The sequence below is a fragment of the Mytilus edulis genome, unplaced genomic scaffold (genome assembly GCF_963676685.1).
Source record: "Mytilus edulis unplaced genomic scaffold, xbMytEdul2.2 SCAFFOLD_1834, whole genome shotgun sequence".
NCBI classification, from domain to species: Eukaryota; Metazoa; Mollusca; class Bivalvia; order Mytilida; family Mytilidae; genus Mytilus; species Mytilus edulis.
In genome coordinates, this window is record NW_027267524.1 from 1 (window position 1) to 20,593 (window position 20,593).

General features: G+C 35.7%; 18 non-coding genes across 18 annotated transcripts; all 18 read left to right on the plus strand.

Moving 5' to 3' along the window:
* The first annotated feature begins 517 nt into the window (after positions 1 to 517).
* LOC139505583 (5S ribosomal RNA) lies at positions 518 to 636 on the plus strand. The gene has a single exon (XR_011659772.1). It is a non-coding gene; the product is annotated as a 5S ribosomal RNA (ribosomal RNA).
* A 138-nt stretch (positions 637 to 774) lies between these two features.
* On the plus strand, positions 775 to 893 carry LOC139505595 (5S ribosomal RNA). Its single transcript, XR_011659783.1, has one exon. It is a non-coding gene; the product is annotated as a 5S ribosomal RNA (ribosomal RNA).
* Positions 894 to 2,864: 1,971 nt separating this feature from the next.
* On the plus strand, positions 2,865 to 2,983 carry LOC139505599 (5S ribosomal RNA). Its single transcript, XR_011659787.1, has one exon. It is a non-coding gene; the product is annotated as a 5S ribosomal RNA (ribosomal RNA).
* Positions 2,984 to 3,121: 138 nt separating this feature from the next.
* LOC139505600 (5S ribosomal RNA) lies at positions 3,122 to 3,240 on the plus strand. Its single transcript, XR_011659788.1, has one exon. It is a non-coding gene; the product is annotated as a 5S ribosomal RNA (ribosomal RNA).
* A 1,971-nt stretch (positions 3,241 to 5,211) lies between these two features.
* On the plus strand, positions 5,212 to 5,330 carry LOC139505601 (5S ribosomal RNA). The gene has a single exon (XR_011659789.1). It is a non-coding gene; the product is annotated as a 5S ribosomal RNA (ribosomal RNA).
* A 138-nt stretch (positions 5,331 to 5,468) lies between these two features.
* LOC139505584 (5S ribosomal RNA) lies at positions 5,469 to 5,587 on the plus strand. The gene has a single exon (XR_011659773.1). It is a non-coding gene; the product is annotated as a 5S ribosomal RNA (ribosomal RNA).
* Positions 5,588 to 7,559: 1,972 nt separating this feature from the next.
* LOC139505585 (5S ribosomal RNA) lies at positions 7,560 to 7,678 on the plus strand. Its single transcript, XR_011659774.1, has one exon. It is a non-coding gene; the product is annotated as a 5S ribosomal RNA (ribosomal RNA).
* A 138-nt stretch (positions 7,679 to 7,816) lies between these two features.
* LOC139505586 (5S ribosomal RNA) lies at positions 7,817 to 7,935 on the plus strand. The gene has a single exon (XR_011659775.1). It is a non-coding gene; the product is annotated as a 5S ribosomal RNA (ribosomal RNA).
* Positions 7,936 to 9,906: 1,971 nt separating this feature from the next.
* LOC139505587 (5S ribosomal RNA) lies at positions 9,907 to 10,025 on the plus strand. Its single transcript, XR_011659776.1, has one exon. It is a non-coding gene; the product is annotated as a 5S ribosomal RNA (ribosomal RNA).
* A 138-nt stretch (positions 10,026 to 10,163) lies between these two features.
* Positions 10,164 to 10,282, plus strand: LOC139505589 (5S ribosomal RNA). The gene has a single exon (XR_011659777.1). It is a non-coding gene; the product is annotated as a 5S ribosomal RNA (ribosomal RNA).
* Positions 10,283 to 12,253: 1,971 nt separating this feature from the next.
* LOC139505590 (5S ribosomal RNA) lies at positions 12,254 to 12,372 on the plus strand. The gene has a single exon (XR_011659778.1). It is a non-coding gene; the product is annotated as a 5S ribosomal RNA (ribosomal RNA).
* A 138-nt stretch (positions 12,373 to 12,510) lies between these two features.
* Positions 12,511 to 12,629, plus strand: LOC139505591 (5S ribosomal RNA). Its single transcript, XR_011659779.1, has one exon. It is a non-coding gene; the product is annotated as a 5S ribosomal RNA (ribosomal RNA).
* Positions 12,630 to 14,600: 1,971 nt separating this feature from the next.
* LOC139505592 (5S ribosomal RNA) lies at positions 14,601 to 14,719 on the plus strand. The gene has a single exon (XR_011659780.1). It is a non-coding gene; the product is annotated as a 5S ribosomal RNA (ribosomal RNA).
* Positions 14,720 to 14,857: 138 nt separating this feature from the next.
* Positions 14,858 to 14,976, plus strand: LOC139505593 (5S ribosomal RNA). Its single transcript, XR_011659781.1, has one exon. It is a non-coding gene; the product is annotated as a 5S ribosomal RNA (ribosomal RNA).
* Positions 14,977 to 16,947: 1,971 nt separating this feature from the next.
* LOC139505594 (5S ribosomal RNA) lies at positions 16,948 to 17,066 on the plus strand. The gene has a single exon (XR_011659782.1). It is a non-coding gene; the product is annotated as a 5S ribosomal RNA (ribosomal RNA).
* A 138-nt stretch (positions 17,067 to 17,204) lies between these two features.
* Positions 17,205 to 17,323, plus strand: LOC139505596 (5S ribosomal RNA). The gene has a single exon (XR_011659784.1). It is a non-coding gene; the product is annotated as a 5S ribosomal RNA (ribosomal RNA).
* Positions 17,324 to 19,294: 1,971 nt separating this feature from the next.
* Positions 19,295 to 19,413, plus strand: LOC139505597 (5S ribosomal RNA). The gene has a single exon (XR_011659785.1). It is a non-coding gene; the product is annotated as a 5S ribosomal RNA (ribosomal RNA).
* Positions 19,414 to 19,551: 138 nt separating this feature from the next.
* Positions 19,552 to 19,670, plus strand: LOC139505598 (5S ribosomal RNA). Its single transcript, XR_011659786.1, has one exon. It is a non-coding gene; the product is annotated as a 5S ribosomal RNA (ribosomal RNA).
* The last annotated feature ends 923 nt before the right edge of the window (positions 19,671 to 20,593 follow it).

Sequence of the window (20,593 nt, forward strand, 5' to 3'; positions counted from 1 at the left end):
ACCTGCAGCAAAGAAACCAGCAGGTGAAAAGAAAGCAGCTAAACCAAAAGCAAAGAAACCAGCTGCAAAGAAACCTGCTGCAAAACCTGCTGCCAAATCTGCAAAGAAAGCCACAAAATCTCCCAAGAAGACAAAGGCTGCAGCTAAACCAAAGAAGGCAAAGACACCAAAGAAGAAGTAAATAAAGGAAGCATCCTGATGCTTTTAAAGCTTAAACAGCCCTTTTAAGGGCTACCAAAATTTTTCAAAAAGAGTCTGAAATTGTTGCATGGTATTAGTCACAAATAAAATATAGCTTGTCCCATATTCTAAATCTCTCTGTCTTCTCTGCAATTTTTTTCTACTATAAAGTCCATGTGTACTTGCCTAGTTTTACTATCTTCCACTCTCTGGATCGTGCAGTAAGTGTTTAGTTTTGCTTCTATCTTAAACCTGAAATTTTTTTTTATACAAATTCTAGATCTGTTCAAAATTGCTACTTCCTAACTTTATATATCAAACATTTTGACACTTCTGTGTCTACGACCATATCACGTTGAAAACACCGGTTCTCGTCCGATCACCGAAGTTAAGCAACGTCGAGCCCGGTTAGTACTTGGATGGGTGACCGCCTGGGAATACCGGGTGTTGTAGACATTTTTTGTACCTATAATTTTGCATTTCTACCAAACAATTAATGTAAAGTTTTGCTTCTGAAAAAATCTGTTTTATATAAATTTCTTTTCAAAAATGCTACTACCTAACCTTATATATCAAAAATTTTAACACTTCTGTGTCTACGACCATATCACGTTGAAAACACCGGTTCTCGTCCGATCACCGAAGTTAAGCAACGTCGAGCCCGGTTAGTACTTGGATGGGTGACCGCCTGGGAATACCGGGTGTTGTAGACATTTTTTTACTTATAATTTTGCATTCCTACCAAACATAATTGTTCTATGATTTTTTTTACTAATTTACTTGGATGTAATATTCAACATATCTAGCTATCAATGAATGAAGAAAACAGAAAATAAATCATTCATAAATTTATTTATTTTTCAATACCCATCTGCATGGTGAAATATTTTTACGTGAAATACATGCAAGTCAAGTTATATACACTTAAGAATTCCACTCCTTCCACATGCATGTGGCTACATATATATATTTTTTTTTTAAATTAGGTCGTCTGTGATAATATGGTATCCGCCTTTTGTCGTCATTTGAAATCGCCTCTTTCTTTTTGACCAGGGCTTATATGATTCACTATTTTTCTGAAAGAATTCTGATTAGCAAAAATTCATTATAGCAAAAACAAATAATAAACAATAAATACTAATTATAGCTTGTAAAGTTCCAGTAAAAAATTCGAATATTTGAAACGTCTTTCATCTCGGTCAAGGAAGTCCCGCTTTCGAAGTTTGCCATCTTTGTGTGCTTTCATATCGAAGGCAAAATCTAAATTTTTGGGAAGTCTCTTTATTTCTACGTATATCTGAAAGCAAAAACATATAAAGAAATGATTTTACTACAAAGGTATATCATTTTTACGGCACAATCTAGTTTTTGTGAAATAATACAACACGTTTTCTGATGAAGAATCGCACGAGAGAAATTGACAAGTTGTACATTAATCGTAAATATTTCTTTACTCGTGGTATTTTGTTTAATTCTTATGACATATTCTGAAAGAAAAATTCCTGCTGAAGATTTTCGTGTATGATTTATATATCAAAACGTACAATTTATTTGAAACAAATGATTAAAACTTGTCGAACAAGCACACAGATTTTCTTGTCGATCTGTTTGAATTAGATTGTCATGAAAGTTTAAGGGTGCTCTCGTCGAGGTCCGCGTTAGATAGATAATTACACTATGTCAGTGAGGTTTGGTAAACATTGTAATCTGTCGTTCATTCGCACACATCGTTCAACAACCAAAACCGCAAAATGTCAGACGCACCAGCACCAGTAGTAAAGACCCCAGCTAAGTCACCAAAGAAGAAAGTTGCAGCTAAACCAAAGAAAGTAGCTACTCATCCAAAATACAGCGAGATGGTCGGAAAGGCTATATCTGCTTTGAAAGAGCGTGGAGGCTCCAGCCGTCAAGCCATCCTTAAGTATATCTTAGCAAACTTCAGCGTTGGTAGCGATGCAAAAACAGTAAACACTCACTTGAAGTTAGCTCTGAAATCAGGAGTGAAGAGCAATAGCTTGAAACAGTCGAAGGGTACCGGCGCTTCTGGAAGCTTTAAGATTGGGGAAGTGGCTAAACCAGCTAAGAAACCAGCAAAGAAAGTAGTTAAACCTAAAGCCGCCAAGCCAAAGAAGGCAAAGACACCTACCAAAAAGACTGCCGCAAAGAAACCTGCAGCAAAGAAACCAGCAGGTGAAAAGAAAGCAGCTAAACCAAAAGCAAAGAAACCAGCTGCAAAGAAACCTGCTGCAAAACCTGCTGCCAAATCTGCAAAGAAAGCCACAAAATCTCCCAAGAAGACAAAGGCTGCAGCTAAACCAAAGAAGGCAAAGACACCAAAGAAGAAGTAAATAAAGGAAGCATCCTGATGCTTTTAAAGCTTAAACAGCCCTTTTAAGGGCTACCAAAATTTTTCAAAAAGAGTCTGAAATTGTTGCATGGTATTAGTCACAAATAAAATATAGCTTGTCCCATATTCTAAATCTCTCTGTCTTCTCTGCAATTTTTTTCTACTATAAAGTCCATGTGTACTTGCCTAGTTTTACTATCTTCCACTCTCTGGATCGTGCAGTAAGTGTTTAGTTTTGCTTCTATCTTAAACCTGAAATTTTTTTTTATACAAATTCTAGATCTGTTCAAAATTGCTACTTCCTAACTTTATATATCAAACATTTTGACACTTCTGTGTCTACGACCATATCACGTTGAAAACACCGGTTCTCGTCCGATCACCGAAGTTAAGCAACGTCGAGCCCGGTTAGTACTTGGATGGGTGACCGCCTGGGAATACCGGGTGTTGTAGACATTTTTTGTACCTATAATTTTGCATTTCTACCAAACAATTAATGTAAAGTTTTGCTTCTGAAAAAATCTGTTTTATATAAATTTCTTTTCAAAAATGCTACTACCTAACCTTATATATCAAAAATTTTAACACTTCTGTGTCTACGACCATATCACGTTGAAAACACCGGTTCTCGTCCGATCACCGAAGTTAAGCAACGTCGAGCCCGGTTAGTACTTGGATGGGTGACCGCCTGGGAATACCGGGTGTTGTAGACATTTTTTTACTTATAATTTTGCATTCCTACCAAACATAATTGTTCTATGATTTTTTTTACTAATTTACTTGGATGTAATATTCAACATATCTAGCTATCAATGAATGAAGAAAACAGAAAATAAATCATTCATAAATTTATTTATTTTTCAATACCCATCTGCATGGTGAAATATTTTTACGTGAAATACATGCAAGTCAAGTTATATACACTTAAGAATTCCACTCCTTCCACATGCATGTGGCTACATATATATATTTTTTTTTTAAATTAGGTCGTCTGTGATAATATGGTATCCGCCTTTTGTCGTCATTTGAAATCGCCTCTTTCTTTTTGACCAGGGCTTATATGATTCACTATTTTTCTGAAAGAATTCTGATTAGCAAAAATTCATTATAGCAAAAACAAATAATAAACAATAAATACTAATTATAGCTTGTAAAGTTCCAGTAAAAAATTCGAATATTTGAAACGTCTTTCATCTCGGTCAAGGAAGTCCCGCTTTCGAAGTTTGCCATCTTTGTGTGCTTTCATATCGAAGGCAAAATCTAAATTTTTGGGAAGTCTCTTTATTTCTACGTATATCTGAAAGCAAAAACATATAAAGAAATGATTTTACTACAAAGGTATATCATTTTTACGGCACAATCTAGTTTTTGTGAAATAATACAACACGTTTTCTGATGAAGAATCGCACGAGAGAAATTGACAAGTTGTACATTAATCGTAAATATTTCTTTACTCGTGGTATTTTGTTTAATTCTTATGACATATTCTGAAAGAAAAATTCCTGCTGAAGATTTTCGTGTATGATTTATATATCAAAACGTACAATTTATTTGAAACAAATGATTAAAACTTGTCGAACAAGCACACAGATTTTCTTGTCGATCTGTTTGAATTAGATTGTCATGAAAGTTTAAGGGTGCTCTCGTCGAGGTCCGCGTTAGATAGATAATTACACTATGTCAGTGAGGTTTGGTAAACATTGTAATCTGTCGTTCATTCGCACACATCGTTCAACAACCAAAACCGCAAAATGTCAGACGCACCAGCACCAGTAGTAAAGACCCCAGCTAAGTCACCAAAGAAGAAAGTTGCAGCTAAACCAAAGAAAGTAGCTACTCATCCAAAATACAGCGAGATGGTCGGAAAGGCTATATCTGCTTTGAAAGAGCGTGGAGGCTCCAGCCGTCAAGCCATCCTTAAGTATATCTTAGCAAACTTCAGCGTTGGTAGCGATGCAAAAACAGTAAACACTCACTTGAAGTTAGCTCTGAAATCAGGAGTGAAGAGCAATAGCTTGAAACAGTCGAAGGGTACCGGCGCTTCTGGAAGCTTTAAGATTGGGGAAGTGGCTAAACCAGCTAAGAAACCAGCAAAGAAAGTAGTTAAACCTAAAGCCGCCAAGCCAAAGAAGGCAAAGACACCTACCAAAAAGACTGCCGCAAAGAAACCTGCAGCAAAGAAACCAGCAGGTGAAAAGAAAGCAGCTAAACCAAAAGCAAAGAAACCAGCTGCAAAGAAACCTGCTGCAAAACCTGCTGCCAAATCTGCAAAGAAAGCCACAAAATCTCCCAAGAAGACAAAGGCTGCAGCTAAACCAAAGAAGGCAAAGACACCAAAGAAGAAGTAAATAAAGGAAGCATCCTGATGCTTTTAAAGCTTAAACAGCCCTTTTAAGGGCTACCAAAATTTTTCAAAAAGAGTCTGAAATTGTTGCATGGTATTAGTCACAAATAAAATATAGCTTGTCCCATATTCTAAATCTCTCTGTCTTCTCTGCAATTTTTTTCTACTATAAAGTCCATGTGTACTTGCCTAGTTTTACTATCTTCCACTCTCTGGATCGTGCAGTAAGTGTTTAGTTTTGCTTCTATCTTAAACCTGAAATTTTTTTTTATACAAATTCTAGATCTGTTCAAAATTGCTACTTCCTAACTTTATATATCAAACATTTTGACACTTCTGTGTCTACGACCATATCACGTTGAAAACACCGGTTCTCGTCCGATCACCGAAGTTAAGCAACGTCGAGCCCGGTTAGTACTTGGATGGGTGACCGCCTGGGAATACCGGGTGTTGTAGACATTTTTTGTACCTATAATTTTGCATTTCTACCAAACAATTAATGTAAAGTTTTGCTTCTGAAAAAATCTGTTTTATATAAATTTCTTTTCAAAAATGCTACTACCTAACCTTATATATCAAAAATTTTAACACTTCTGTGTCTACGACCATATCACGTTGAAAACACCGGTTCTCGTCCGATCACCGAAGTTAAGCAACGTCGAGCCCGGTTAGTACTTGGATGGGTGACCGCCTGGGAATACCGGGTGTTGTAGACATTTTTTTACTTATAATTTTGCATTCCTACCAAACATAATTGTTCTATGATTTTTTTTACTAATTTACTTGGATGTAATATTCAACATATCTAGCTATCAATGAATGAAGAAAACAGAAAATAAATCATTCATAAATTTATTTATTTTTCAATACCCATCTGCATGGTGAAATATTTTTACGTGAAATACATGCAAGTCAAGTTATATACACTTAAGAATTCCACTCCTTCCACATGCATGTGGCTACATATATATATATTTTTTTTTAAATTAGGTCGTCTGTGATAATATGGTATCCGCCTTTTGTCGTCATTTGAAATCGCCTCTTTCTTTTTGACCAGGGCTTATATGATTCACTATTTTTCTGAAAGAATTCTGATTAGCAAAAATTCATTATAGCAAAAACAAATAATAAACAATAAATACTAATTATAGCTTGTAAAGTTCCAGTAAAAAATTCGAATATTTGAAACGTCTTTCATCTCGGTCAAGGAAGTCCCGCTTTCGAAGTTTGCCATCTTTGTGTGCTTTCATATCGAAGGCAAAATCTAAATTTTTGGGAAGTCTCTTTATTTCTACGTATATCTGAAAGCAAAAACATATAAAGAAATGATTTTACTACAAAGGTATATCATTTTTACGGCACAATCTAGTTTTTGTGAAATAATACAACACGTTTTCTGATGAAGAATCGCACGAGAGAAATTGACAAGTTGTACATTAATCGTAAATATTTCTTTACTCGTGGTATTTTGTTTAATTCTTATGACATATTCTGAAAGAAAAATTCCTGCTGAAGATTTTCGTGTATGATTTATATATCAAAACGTACAATTTATTTGAAACAAATGATTAAAACTTGTCGAACAAGCACACAGATTTTCTTGTCGATCTGTTTGAATTAGATTGTCATGAAAGTTTAAGGGTGCTCTCGTCGAGGTCCGCGTTAGATAGATAATTACACTATGTCAGTGAGGTTTGGTAAACATTGTAATCTGTCGTTCATTCGCACACATCGTTCAACAACCAAAACCGCAAAATGTCAGACGCACCAGCACCAGTAGTAAAGACCCCAGCTAAGTCACCAAAGAAGAAAGTTGCAGCTAAACCAAAGAAAGTAGCTACTCATCCAAAATACAGCGAGATGGTCGGAAAGGCTATATCTGCTTTGAAAGAGCGTGGAGGCTCCAGCCGTCAAGCCATCCTTAAGTATATCTTAGCAAACTTCAGCGTTGGTAGCGATGCAAAAACAGTAAACACTCACTTGAAGTTAGCTCTGAAATCAGGAGTGAAGAGCAATAGCTTGAAACAGTCGAAGGGTACCGGCGCTTCTGGAAGCTTTAAGATTGGGGAAGTGGCTAAACCAGCTAAGAAACCAGCAAAGAAAGTAGTTAAACCTAAAGCCGCCAAGCCAAAGAAGGCAAAGACACCTACCAAAAAGACTGCCGCAAAGAAACCTGCAGCAAAGAAACCAGCAGGTGAAAAGAAAGCAGCTAAACCAAAAGCAAAGAAACCAGCTGCAAAGAAACCTGCTGCAAAACCTGCTGCCAAATCTGCAAAGAAAGCCACAAAATCTCCCAAGAAGACAAAGGCTGCAGCTAAACCAAAGAAGGCAAAGACACCAAAGAAGAAGTAAATAAAGGAAGCATCCTGATGCTTTTAAAGCTTAAACAGCCCTTTTAAGGGCTACCAAAATTTTTCAAAAAGAGTCTGAAATTGTTGCATGGTATTAGTCACAAATAAAATATAGCTTGTCCCATATTCTAAATCTCTCTGTCTTCTCTGCAATTTTTTTCTACTATAAAGTCCATGTGTACTTGCCTAGTTTTACTATCTTCCACTCTCTGGATCGTGCAGTAAGTGTTTAGTTTTGCTTCTATCTTAAACCTGAAATTTTTTTTTATACAAATTCTAGATCTGTTCAAAATTGCTACTTCCTAACTTTATATATCAAACATTTTGACACTTCTGTGTCTACGACCATATCACGTTGAAAACACCGGTTCTCGTCCGATCACCGAAGTTAAGCAACGTCGAGCCCGGTTAGTACTTGGATGGGTGACCGCCTGGGAATACCGGGTGTTGTAGACATTTTTTGTACCTATAATTTTGCATTTCTACCAAACAATTAATGTAAAGTTTTGCTTCTGAAAAAATCTGTTTTATATAAATTTCTTTTCAAAAATGCTACTACCTAACCTTATATATCAAAAATTTTAACACTTCTGTGTCTACGACCATATCACGTTGAAAACACCGGTTCTCGTCCGATCACCGAAGTTAAGCAACGTCGAGCCCGGTTAGTACTTGGATGGGTGACCGCCTGGGAATACCGGGTGTTGTAGACATTTTTTTACTTATAATTTTGCATTCCTACCAAACATAATTGTTCTATGATTTTTTTTACTAATTTACTTGGATGTAATATTCAACATATCTAGCTATCAATGAATGAAGAAAACAGAAAATAAATCATTCATAAATTTATTTATTTTTCAATACCCATCTGCATGGTGAAATATTTTTACGTGAAATACATGCAAGTCAAGTTATATACACTTAAGAATTCCACTCCTTCCACATGCATGTGGCTACATATATATATTTTTTTTTTAAATTAGGTCGTCTGTGATAATATGGTATCCGCCTTTTGTCGTCATTTGAAATCGCCTCTTTCTTTTTGACCAGGGCTTATATGATTCACTATTTTTCTGAAAGAATTCTGATTAGCAAAAATTCATTATAGCAAAAACAAATAATAAACAATAAATACTAATTATAGCTTGTAAAGTTCCAGTAAAAAATTCGAATATTTGAAACGTCTTTCATCTCGGTCAAGGAAGTCCCGCTTTCGAAGTTTGCCATCTTTGTGTGCTTTCATATCGAAGGCAAAATCTAAATTTTTGGGAAGTCTCTTTATTTCTACGTATATCTGAAAGCAAAAACATATAAAGAAATGATTTTACTACAAAGGTATATCATTTTTACGGCACAATCTAGTTTTTGTGAAATAATACAACACGTTTTCTGATGAAGAATCGCACGAGAGAAATTGACAAGTTGTACATTAATCGTAAATATTTCTTTACTCGTGGTATTTTGTTTAATTCTTATGACATATTCTGAAAGAAAAATTCCTGCTGAAGATTTTCGTGTATGATTTATATATCAAAACGTACAATTTATTTGAAACAAATGATTAAAACTTGTCGAACAAGCACACAGATTTTCTTGTCGATCTGTTTGAATTAGATTGTCATGAAAGTTTAAGGGTGCTCTCGTCGAGGTCCGCGTTAGATAGATAATTACACTATGTCAGTGAGGTTTGGTAAACATTGTAATCTGTCGTTCATTCGCACACATCGTTCAACAACCAAAACCGCAAAATGTCAGACGCACCAGCACCAGTAGTAAAGACCCCAGCTAAGTCACCAAAGAAGAAAGTTGCAGCTAAACCAAAGAAAGTAGCTACTCATCCAAAATACAGCGAGATGGTCGGAAAGGCTATATCTGCTTTGAAAGAGCGTGGAGGCTCCAGCCGTCAAGCCATCCTTAAGTATATCTTAGCAAACTTCAGCGTTGGTAGCGATGCAAAAACAGTAAACACTCACTTGAAGTTAGCTCTGAAATCAGGAGTGAAGAGCAATAGCTTGAAACAGTCGAAGGGTACCGGCGCTTCTGGAAGCTTTAAGATTGGGGAAGTGGCTAAACCAGCTAAGAAACCAGCAAAGAAAGTAGTTAAACCTAAAGCCGCCAAGCCAAAGAAGGCAAAGACACCTACCAAAAAGACTGCCGCAAAGAAACCTGCAGCAAAGAAACCAGCAGGTGAAAAGAAAGCAGCTAAACCAAAAGCAAAGAAACCAGCTGCAAAGAAACCTGCTGCAAAACCTGCTGCCAAATCTGCAAAGAAAGCCACAAAATCTCCCAAGAAGACAAAGGCTGCAGCTAAACCAAAGAAGGCAAAGACACCAAAGAAGAAGTAAATAAAGGAAGCATCCTGATGCTTTTAAAGCTTAAACAGCCCTTTTAAGGGCTACCAAAATTTTTCAAAAAGAGTCTGAAATTGTTGCATGGTATTAGTCACAAATAAAATATAGCTTGTCCCATATTCTAAATCTCTCTGTCTTCTCTGCAATTTTTTTCTACTATAAAGTCCATGTGTACTTGCCTAGTTTTACTATCTTCCACTCTCTGGATCGTGCAGTAAGTGTTTAGTTTTGCTTCTATCTTAAACCTGAAATTTTTTTTTATACAAATTCTAGATCTGTTCAAAATTGCTACTTCCTAACTTTATATATCAAACATTTTGACACTTCTGTGTCTACGACCATATCACGTTGAAAACACCGGTTCTCGTCCGATCACCGAAGTTAAGCAACGTCGAGCCCGGTTAGTACTTGGATGGGTGACCGCCTGGGAATACCGGGTGTTGTAGACATTTTTTGTACCTATAATTTTGCATTTCTACCAAACAATTAATGTAAAGTTTTGCTTCTGAAAAAATCTGTTTTATATAAATTTCTTTTCAAAAATGCTACTACCTAACCTTATATATCAAAAATTTTAACACTTCTGTGTCTACGACCATATCACGTTGAAAACACCGGTTCTCGTCCGATCACCGAAGTTAAGCAACGTCGAGCCCGGTTAGTACTTGGATGGGTGACCGCCTGGGAATACCGGGTGTTGTAGACATTTTTTTACTTATAATTTTGCATTCCTACCAAACATAATTGTTCTATGATTTTTTTTACTAATTTACTTGGATGTAATATTCAACATATCTAGCTATCAATGAATGAAGAAAACAGAAAATAAATCATTCATAAATTTATTTATTTTTCAATACCCATCTGCATGGTGAAATATTTTTACGTGAAATACATGCAAGTCAAGTTATATACACTTAAGAATTCCACTCCTTCCACATGCATGTGGCTACATATATATATTTTTTTTTTAAATTAGGTCGTCTGTGATAATATGGTATCCGCCTTTTGTCGTCATTTGAAATCGCCTCTTTCTTTTTGACCAGGGCTTATATGATTCACTATTTTTCTGAAAGAATTCTGATTAGCAAAAATTCATTATAGCAAAAACAAATAATAAACAATAAATACTAATTATAGCTTGTAAAGTTCCAGTAAAAAATTCGAATATTTGAAACGTCTTTCATCTCGGTCAAGGAAGTCCCGCTTTCGAAGTTTGCCATCTTTGTGTGCTTTCATATCGAAGGCAAAATCTAAATTTTTGGGAAGTCTCTTTATTTCTACGTATATCTGAAAGCAAAAACATATAAAGAAATGATTTTACTACAAAGGTATATCATTTTTACGGCACAATCTAGTTTTTGTGAAATAATACAACACGTTTTCTGATGAAGAATCGCACGAGAGAAATTGACAAGTTGTACATTAATCGTAAATATTTCTTTACTCGTGGTATTTTGTTTAATTCTTATGACATATTCTGAAAGAAAAATTCCTGCTGAAGATTTTCGTGTATGATTTATATATCAAAACGTACAATTTATTTGAAACAAATGATTAAAACTTGTCGAACAAGCACACAGATTTTCTTGTCGATCTGTTTGAATTAGATTGTCATGAAAGTTTAAGGGTGCTCTCGTCGAGGTCCGCGTTAGATAGATAATTACACTATGTCAGTGAGGTTTGGTAAACATTGTAATCTGTCGTTCATTCGCACACATCGTTCAACAACCAAAACCGCAAAATGTCAGACGCACCAGCACCAGTAGTAAAGACCCCAGCTAAGTCACCAAAGAAGAAAGTTGCAGCTAAACCAAAGAAAGTAGCTACTCATCCAAAATACAGCGAGATGGTCGGAAAGGCTATATCTGCTTTGAAAGAGCGTGGAGGCTCCAGCCGTCAAGCCATCCTTAAGTATATCTTAGCAAACTTCAGCGTTGGTAGCGATGCAAAAACAGTAAACACTCACTTGAAGTTAGCTCTGAAATCAGGAGTGAAGAGCAATAGCTTGAAACAGTCGAAGGGTACCGGCGCTTCTGGAAGCTTTAAGATTGGGGAAGTGGCTAAACCAGCTAAGAAACCAGCAAAGAAAGTAGTTAAACCTAAAGCCGCCAAGCCAAAGAAGGCAAAGACACCTACCAAAAAGACTGCCGCAAAGAAACCTGCAGCAAAGAAACCAGCAGGTGAAAAGAAAGCAGCTAAACCAAAAGCAAAGAAACCAGCTGCAAAGAAACCTGCTGCAAAACCTGCTGCCAAATCTGCAAAGAAAGCCACAAAATCTCCCAAGAAGACAAAGGCTGCAGCTAAACCAAAGAAGGCAAAGACACCAAAGAAGAAGTAAATAAAGGAAGCATCCTGATGCTTTTAAAGCTTAAACAGCCCTTTTAAGGGCTACCAAAATTTTTCAAAAAGAGTCTGAAATTGTTGCATGGTATTAGTCACAAATAAAATATAGCTTGTCCCATATTCTAAATCTCTCTGTCTTCTCTGCAATTTTTTTCTACTATAAAGTCCATGTGTACTTGCCTAGTTTTACTATCTTCCACTCTCTGGATCGTGCAGTAAGTGTTTAGTTTTGCTTCTATCTTAAACCTGAAATTTTTTTTTATACAAATTCTAGATCTGTTCAAAATTGCTACTTCCTAACTTTATATATCAAACATTTTGACACTTCTGTGTCTACGACCATATCACGTTGAAAACACCGGTTCTCGTCCGATCACCGAAGTTAAGCAACGTCGAGCCCGGTTAGTACTTGGATGGGTGACCGCCTGGGAATACCGGGTGTTGTAGACATTTTTTGTACCTATAATTTTGCATTTCTACCAAACAATTAATGTAAAGTTTTGCTTCTGAAAAAATCTGTTTTATATAAATTTCTTTTCAAAAATGCTACTACCTAACCTTATATATCAAAAATTTTAACACTTCTGTGTCTACGACCATATCACGTTGAAAACACCGGTTCTCGTCCGATCACCGAAGTTAAGCAACGTCGAGCCCGGTTAGTACTTGGATGGGTGACCGCCTGGGAATACCGGGTGTTGTAGACATTTTTTTACTTATAATTTTGCATTCCTACCAAACATAATTGTTCTATGATTTTTTTTACTAATTTACTTGGATGTAATATTCAACATATCTAGCTATCAATGAATGAAGAAAACAGAAAATAAATCATTCATAAATTTATTTATTTTTCAATACCCATCTGCATGGTGAAATATTTTTACGTGAAATACATGCAAGTCAAGTTATATACACTTAAGAATTCCACTCCTTCCACATGCATGTGGCTACATATATATATTTTTTTTTTAAATTAGGTCGTCTGTGATAATATGGTATCCGCCTTTTGTCGTCATTTGAAATCGCCTCTTTCTTTTTGACCAGGGCTTATATGATTCACTATTTTTCTGAAAGAATTCTGATTAGCAAAAATTCATTATAGCAAAAACAAATAATAAACAATAAATACTAATTATAGCTTGTAAAGTTCCAGTAAAAAATTCGAATATTTGAAACGTCTTTCATCTCGGTCAAGGAAGTCCCGCTTTCGAAGTTTGCCATCTTTGTGTGCTTTCATATCGAAGGCAAAATCTAAATTTTTGGGAAGTCTCTTTATTTCTACGTATATCTGAAAGCAAAAACATATAAAGAAATGATTTTACTACAAAGGTATATCATTTTTACGGCACAATCTAGTTTTTGTGAAATAATACAACACGTTTTCTGATGAAGAATCGCACGAGAGAAATTGACAAGTTGTACATTAATCGTAAATATTTCTTTACTCGTGGTATTTTGTTTAATTCTTATGACATATTCTGAAAGAAAAATTCCTGCTGAAGATTTTCGTGTATGATTTATATATCAAAACGTACAATTTATTTGAAACAAATGATTAAAACTTGTCGAACAAGCACACAGATTTTCTTGTCGATCTGTTTGAATTAGATTGTCATGAAAGTTTAAGGGTGCTCTCGTCGAGGTCCGCGTTAGATAGATAATTACACTATGTCAGTGAGGTTTGGTAAACATTGTAATCTGTCGTTCATTCGCACACATCGTTCAACAACCAAAACCGCAAAATGTCAGACGCACCAGCACCAGTAGTAAAGACCCCAGCTAAGTCACCAAAGAAGAAAGTTGCAGCTAAACCAAAGAAAGTAGCTACTCATCCAAAATACAGCGAGATGGTCGGAAAGGCTATATCTGCTTTGAAAGAGCGTGGAGGCTCCAGCCGTCAAGCCATCCTTAAGTATATCTTAGCAAACTTCAGCGTTGGTAGCGATGCAAAAACAGTAAACACTCACTTGAAGTTAGCTCTGAAATCAGGAGTGAAGAGCAATAGCTTGAAACAGTCGAAGGGTACCGGCGCTTCTGGAAGCTTTAAGATTGGGGAAGTGGCTAAACCAGCTAAGAAACCAGCAAAGAAAGTAGTTAAACCTAAAGCCGCCAAGCCAAAGAAGGCAAAGACACCTACCAAAAAGACTGCCGCAAAGAAACCTGCAGCAAAGAAACCAGCAGGTGAAAAGAAAGCAGCTAAACCAAAAGCAAAGAAACCAGCTGCAAAGAAACCTGCTGCAAAACCTGCTGCCAAATCTGCAAAGAAAGCCACAAAATCTCCCAAGAAGACAAAGGCTGCAGCTAAACCAAAGAAGGCAAAGACACCAAAGAAGAAGTAAATAAAGGAAGCATCCTGATGCTTTTAAAGCTTAAACAGCCCTTTTAAGGGCTACCAAAATTTTTCAAAAAGAGTCTGAAATTGTTGCATGGTATTAGTCACAAATAAAATATAGCTTGTCCCATATTCTAAATCTCTCTGTCTTCTCTGCAATTTTTTTCTACTATAAAGTCCATGTGTACTTGCCTAGTTTTACTATCTTCCACTCTCTGGATCGTGCAGTAAGTGTTTAGTTTTGCTTCTATCTTAAACCTGAAATTTTTTTTTATACAAATTCTAGATCTGTTCAAAATTGCTACTTCCTAACTTTATATATCAAACATTTTGACACTTCTGTGTCTACGACCATATCACGTTGAAAACACCGGTTCTCGTCCGATCACCGAAGTTAAGCAACGTCGAGCCCGGTTAGTACTTGGATGGGTGACCGCCTGGGAATACCGGGTGTTGTAGACATTTTTTGTACCTATAATTTTGCATTTCTACCAAACAATTAATGTAAAGTTTTGCTTCTGAAAAAATCTGTTTTATATAAATTTCTTTTCAAAAATGCTACTACCTAACCTTATATATCAAAAATTTTAACACTTCTGTGTCTACGACCATATCACGTTGAAAACACCGGTTCTCGTCCGATCACCGAAGTTAAGCAACGTCGAGCCCGGTTAGTACTTGGATGGGTGACCGCCTGGGAATACCGGGTGTTGTAGACATTTTTTTACTTATAATTTTGCATTCCTACCAAACATAATTGTTCTATGATTTTTTTTACTAATTTACTTGGATGTAATATTCAACATATCTAGCTATCAATGAATGAAGAAAACAGAAAATAAATCATTCATAAATTTATTTATTTTTCAATACCCATCTGCATGGTGAAATATTTTTACGTGAAATACATGCAAGTCAAGTTATATACACTTAAGAATTCCACTCCTTCCACATGCATGTGGCTACATATATATATTTTTTTTTTAAATTAGGTCGTCTGTGATAATATGGTATCCGCCTTTTGTCGTCATTTGAAATCGCCTCTTTCTTTTTGACCAGGGCTTATATGATTCACTATTTTTCTGAAAGAATTCTGATTAGCAAAAATTCATTATAGCAAAAACAAATAATAAACAATAAATACTAATTATAGCTTGTAAAGTTCCAGTAAAAAATTCGAATATTTGAAACGTCTTTCATCTCGGTCAAGGAAGTCCCGCTTTCGAAGTTTGCCATCTTTGTGTGCTTTCATATCGAAGGCAAAATCTAAATTTTTGGGAAGTCTCTTTATTTCTACGTATATCTGAAAGCAAAAACATATAAAGAAATGATTTTACTACAAAGGTATATCATTTTTACGGCACAATCTAGTTTTTGTGAAATAATACAACACGTTTTCTGATGAAGAATCGCACGAGAGAAATTGACAAGTTGTACATTAATCGTAAATATTTCTTTACTCGTGGTATTTTGTTTAATTCTTATGACATATTCTGAAAGAAAAATTCCTGCTGAAGATTTTCGTGTATGATTTATATATCAAAACGTACAATTTATTTGAAACAAATGATTAAAACTTGTCGAACAAGCACACAGATTTTCTTGTCGATCTGTTTGAATTAGATTGTCATGAAAGTTTAAGGGTGCTCTCGTCGAGGTCCGCGTTAGATAGATAATTACACTATGTCAGTGAGGTTTGGTAAACATTGTAATCTGTCGTTCATTCGCACACATCGTTCAACAACCAAAACCGCAAAATGTCAGACGCACCAGCACCAGTAGTAAAGACCCCAGCTAAGTCACCAAAGAAGAAAGTTGCAGCTAAACCAAAGAAAGTAGCTACTCATCCAAAATACAGCGAGATGGTCGGAAAGGCTATATCTGCTTTGAAAGAGCGTGGAGGCTCCAGCCGTCAAGCCATCCTTAAGTATATCTTAGCAAACTTCAGCGTTGGTAGCGATGCAAAAACAGTAAACACTCACTTGAAGTTAGCTCTGAAATCAGGAGTGAAGAGCAATAGCTTGAAACAGTCGAAGGGTACCGGCGCTTCTGGAAGCTTTAAGATTGGGGAAGTGGCTAAACCAGCTAAGAAACCAGCAAAGAAAGTAGTTAAACCTAAAGCCGCCAAGCCAAAGAAGGCAAAGACACCTACCAAAAAGACTGCCGCAAAGAAACCTGCAGCAAAGAAACCAGCAGGTGAAAAGAAAGCAGCTAAACCAAAAGCAAAGAAACCAGCTGCAAAGAAACCTGCTGCAAAACCTGCTGCCAAATCTGCAAAGAAAGCCACAAAATCTCCCAAGAAGACAAAGGCTGCAGCTAAACCAAAGAAGGCAAAGACACCAAAGAAGAAGTAAATAAAGGAAGCATCCTGATGCTTTTAAAGCTTAAACAGCCCTTTTAAGGGCTACCAAAATTTTTCAAAAAGAGTCTGAAATTGTTGCATGGTATTAGTCACAAATAAAATATAGCTTGTCCCATATTCTAAATCTCTCTGTCTTCTCTGCAATTTTTTTCTACTATAAAGTCCATGTGTACTTGCCTAGTTTTACTATCTTCCACTCTCTGGATCGTGCAGTAAGTGTTTAGTTTTGCTTCTATCTTAAACCTGAAATTTTTTTTTATACAAATTCTAGATCTGTTCAAAATTGCTACTTCCTAACTTTATATATCAAACATTTTGACACTTCTGTGTCTACGACCATATCACGTTGAAAACACCGGTTCTCGTCCGATCACCGAAGTTAAGCAACGTCGAGCCCGGTTAGTACTTGGATGGGTGACCGCCTGGGAATACCGGGTGTTGTAGACATTTTTTGTACCTATAATTTTGCATTTCTACCAAACAATTAATGTAAAGTTTTGCTTCTGAAAAAATCTGTTTTATATAAATTTCTTTTCAAAAATGCTACTACCTAACCTTATATATCAAAAATTTTAACACTTCTGTGTCTACGACCATATCACGTTGAAAACACCGGTTCTCGTCCGATCACCGAAGTTAAGCAACGTCGAGCCCGGTTAGTACTTGGATGGGTGACCGCCTGGGAATACCGGGTGTTGTAGACATTTTTTTACTTATAATTTTGCATTCCTACCAAACATAATTGTTCTATGATTTTTTTTACTAATTTACTTGGATGTAATATTCAACATATCTAGCTATCAATGAATGAAGAAAACAGAAAATAAATCATTCATAAATTTATTTATTTTTCAATACCCATCTGCATGGTGAAATATTTTTACGTGAAATACATGCAAGTCAAGTTATATACACTTAAGAATTCCACTCCTTCCACATGCATGTGGCTACATATATATATTTTTTTTTTAAATTAGGTCGTCTGTGATAATATGGTATCCGCCTTTTGTCGTCATTTGAAATCGCCTCTTTCTTTTTGACCAGGGCTTATATGATTCACTATTTTTCTGAAAGAATTCTGATTAGCAAAAATTCATTATAGCAAAAACAAATAATAAACAATAAATACTAATTATAGCTTGTAAAGTTCCAGTAAAAAATTCGAATATTTGAAACGTCTTTCATCTCGGTCAAGGAAGTCCCGCTTTCGAAGTTTGCCATCTTTGTGTGCTTTCATATCGAAGGCAAAATCTAAATTTTTGGGAAGTCTCTTTATTTCTACGTATATCTGAAAGCAAAAACATATAAAGAAATGATTTTACTACAAAGGTATATCATTTTTACGGCACAATCTAGTTTTTGTGAAATAATACAACACGTTTTCTGATGAAGAATCGCACGAGAGAAATTGACAAGTTGTACATTAATCGTAAATATTTCTTTACTCGTGGTATTTTGTTTAATTCTTATGACATATTCTGAAAGAAAAATTCCTGCTGAAGATTTTCGTGTATGATTTATATATCAAAACGTACAATTTATTTGAAACAAATGATTAAAACTTGTCGAACAAGCACACAGATTTTCTTGTCGATCTGTTTGAATTAGATTGTCATGAAAGTTTAAGGGTGCTCTCGTCGAGGTCCGCGTTAGATAGATAATTACACTATGTCAGTGAGGTTTGGTAAACATTGTAATCTGTCGTTCATTCGCACACATCGTTCAACAACCAAAACCGCAAAATGTCAGACGCACCAGCACCAGTAGTAAAGACCCCAGCTAAGTCACCAAAGAAGAAAGTTGCAGCTAAACCAAAGAAAGTAGCTACTCATCCAAAATACAGCGAGATGGTCGGAAAGGCTATATCTGCTTTGAAAGAGCGTGGAGGCTCCAGCCGTCAAGCCATCCTTAAGTATATCTTAGCAAACTTCAGCGTTGGTAGCGATGCAAAAACAGTAAACACTCACTTGAAGTTAGCTCTGAAATCAGGAGTGAAGAGCAATAGCTTGAAACAGTCGAAGGGTACCGGCGCTTCTGGAAGCTTTAAGATTGGGGAAGTGGCTAAACCAGCTAAGAAACCAGCAAAGAAAGTAGTTAAACCTAAAGCCGCCAAGCCAAAGAAGGCAAAGACACCTACCAAAAAGACTGCCGCAAAGAAACCTGCAGCAAAGAAACCAGCAGGTGAAAAGAAAGCAGCTAAACCAAAAGCAAAGAAACCAGCTGCAAAGAAACCTGCTGCAAAACCTGCTGCCAAATCTGCAAAGAAAGCCACAAAATCTCCCAAGAAGACAAAGGCTGCAGCTAAACCAAAGAAGGCAAAGACACCAAAGAAGAAGTAAATAAAGGAAGCATCCTGATGCTTTTAAAGCTTAAACAGCCCTTTTAAGGGCTACCAAAATTTTTCAAAAAGAGTCTGAAATTGTTGCATGGTATTAGTCACAAATAAAATATAGCTTGTCCCATATTCTAAATCTCTCTGTCTTCTCTGCAATTTTTTTCTACTATAAAGTCCATGTGTACTTGCCTAGTTTTACTATCTTCCACTCTCTGGATCGTGCAGTAAGTGTTTAGTTTTGCTTCTATCTTAAACCTGAAATTTTTTTTTATACAAATTCTAGATCTGTTCAAAATTGCTACTTCCTAACTTTATATATCAAACATTTTGACACTTCTGTGTCTACGACCATATCACGTTGAAAACACCGGTTCTCGTCCGATCACCGAAGTTAAGCAACGTCGAGCCCGGTTAGTACTTGGATGGGTGACCGCCTGGGAATACCGGGTGTTGTAGACATTTTTTGTACCTATAATTTTGCATTTCTACCAAACAATTAATGTAAAGTTTTGCTTCTGAAAAAATCTGTTTTATATAAATTTCTTTTCAAAAATGCTACTACCTAACCTTATATATCAAAAATTTTAACACTTCTGTGTCTACGACCATATCACGTTGAAAACACCGGTTCTCGTCCGATCACCGAAGTTAAGCAACGTCGAGCCCGGTTAGTACTTGGATGGGTGACCGCCTGGGAATACCGGGTGTTGTAGACATTTTTTTACTTATAATTTTGCATTCCTACCAAACATAATTGTTCTATGATTTTTTTTACTAATTTACTTGGATGTAATATTCAACATATCTAGCTATCAATGAATGAAGAAAACAGAAAATAAATCATTCATAAATTTATTTATTTTTCAATACCCATCTGCATGGTGAAATATTTTTACGTGAAATACATGCAAGTCAAGTTATATACACTTAAGAATTCCACTCCTTCCACATGCATGTGGCTACATATATATATTTTTTTTTTAAATTAGGTCGTCTGTGATAATATGGTATCCGCCTTTTGTCGTCATTTGAAATCGCCTCTTTCTTTTTGACCAGGGCTTATATGATTCACTATTTTTCTGAAAGAATTCTGATTAGCAAAAATTCATTATAGCAAAAACAAATAATAAACAATAAATACTAATTATAGCTTGTAAAGTTCCAGTAAAAAATTCGAATATTTGAAACGTCTTTCATCTCGGTCAAGGAAGTCCCGCTTTCGAAGTTTGCCATCTTTGTGTGCTTTCATATCGAAGGCAAAATCTAAATTTTTGGGAAGTCTCTTTATTTCTACGTATATCTGAAAGCAAAAACATATAAAGAAATGATTTTACTACAAAGGTATATCATTTTTACGGCACAATCTAGTTTTTGTGAAATAATACAACACGTTTTCTGATGAAGAATCGCACGAGAGAAATTGACAAGTTGTACATTAATCGTAAATATTTCTTTACTCGTGGTATTTTGTTTAATTCTTATGACATATTCTGAAAGAAAAATTCCTGCTGAAGATTTTCGTGTATGATTTATATATCAAAACGTACAATTTATTTGAAACAAATGATTAAAACTTGTCGAACAAGCACACAGATTTTCTTGTCGATCTGTTTGAATTAGATTGTCATGAAAGTTTAAG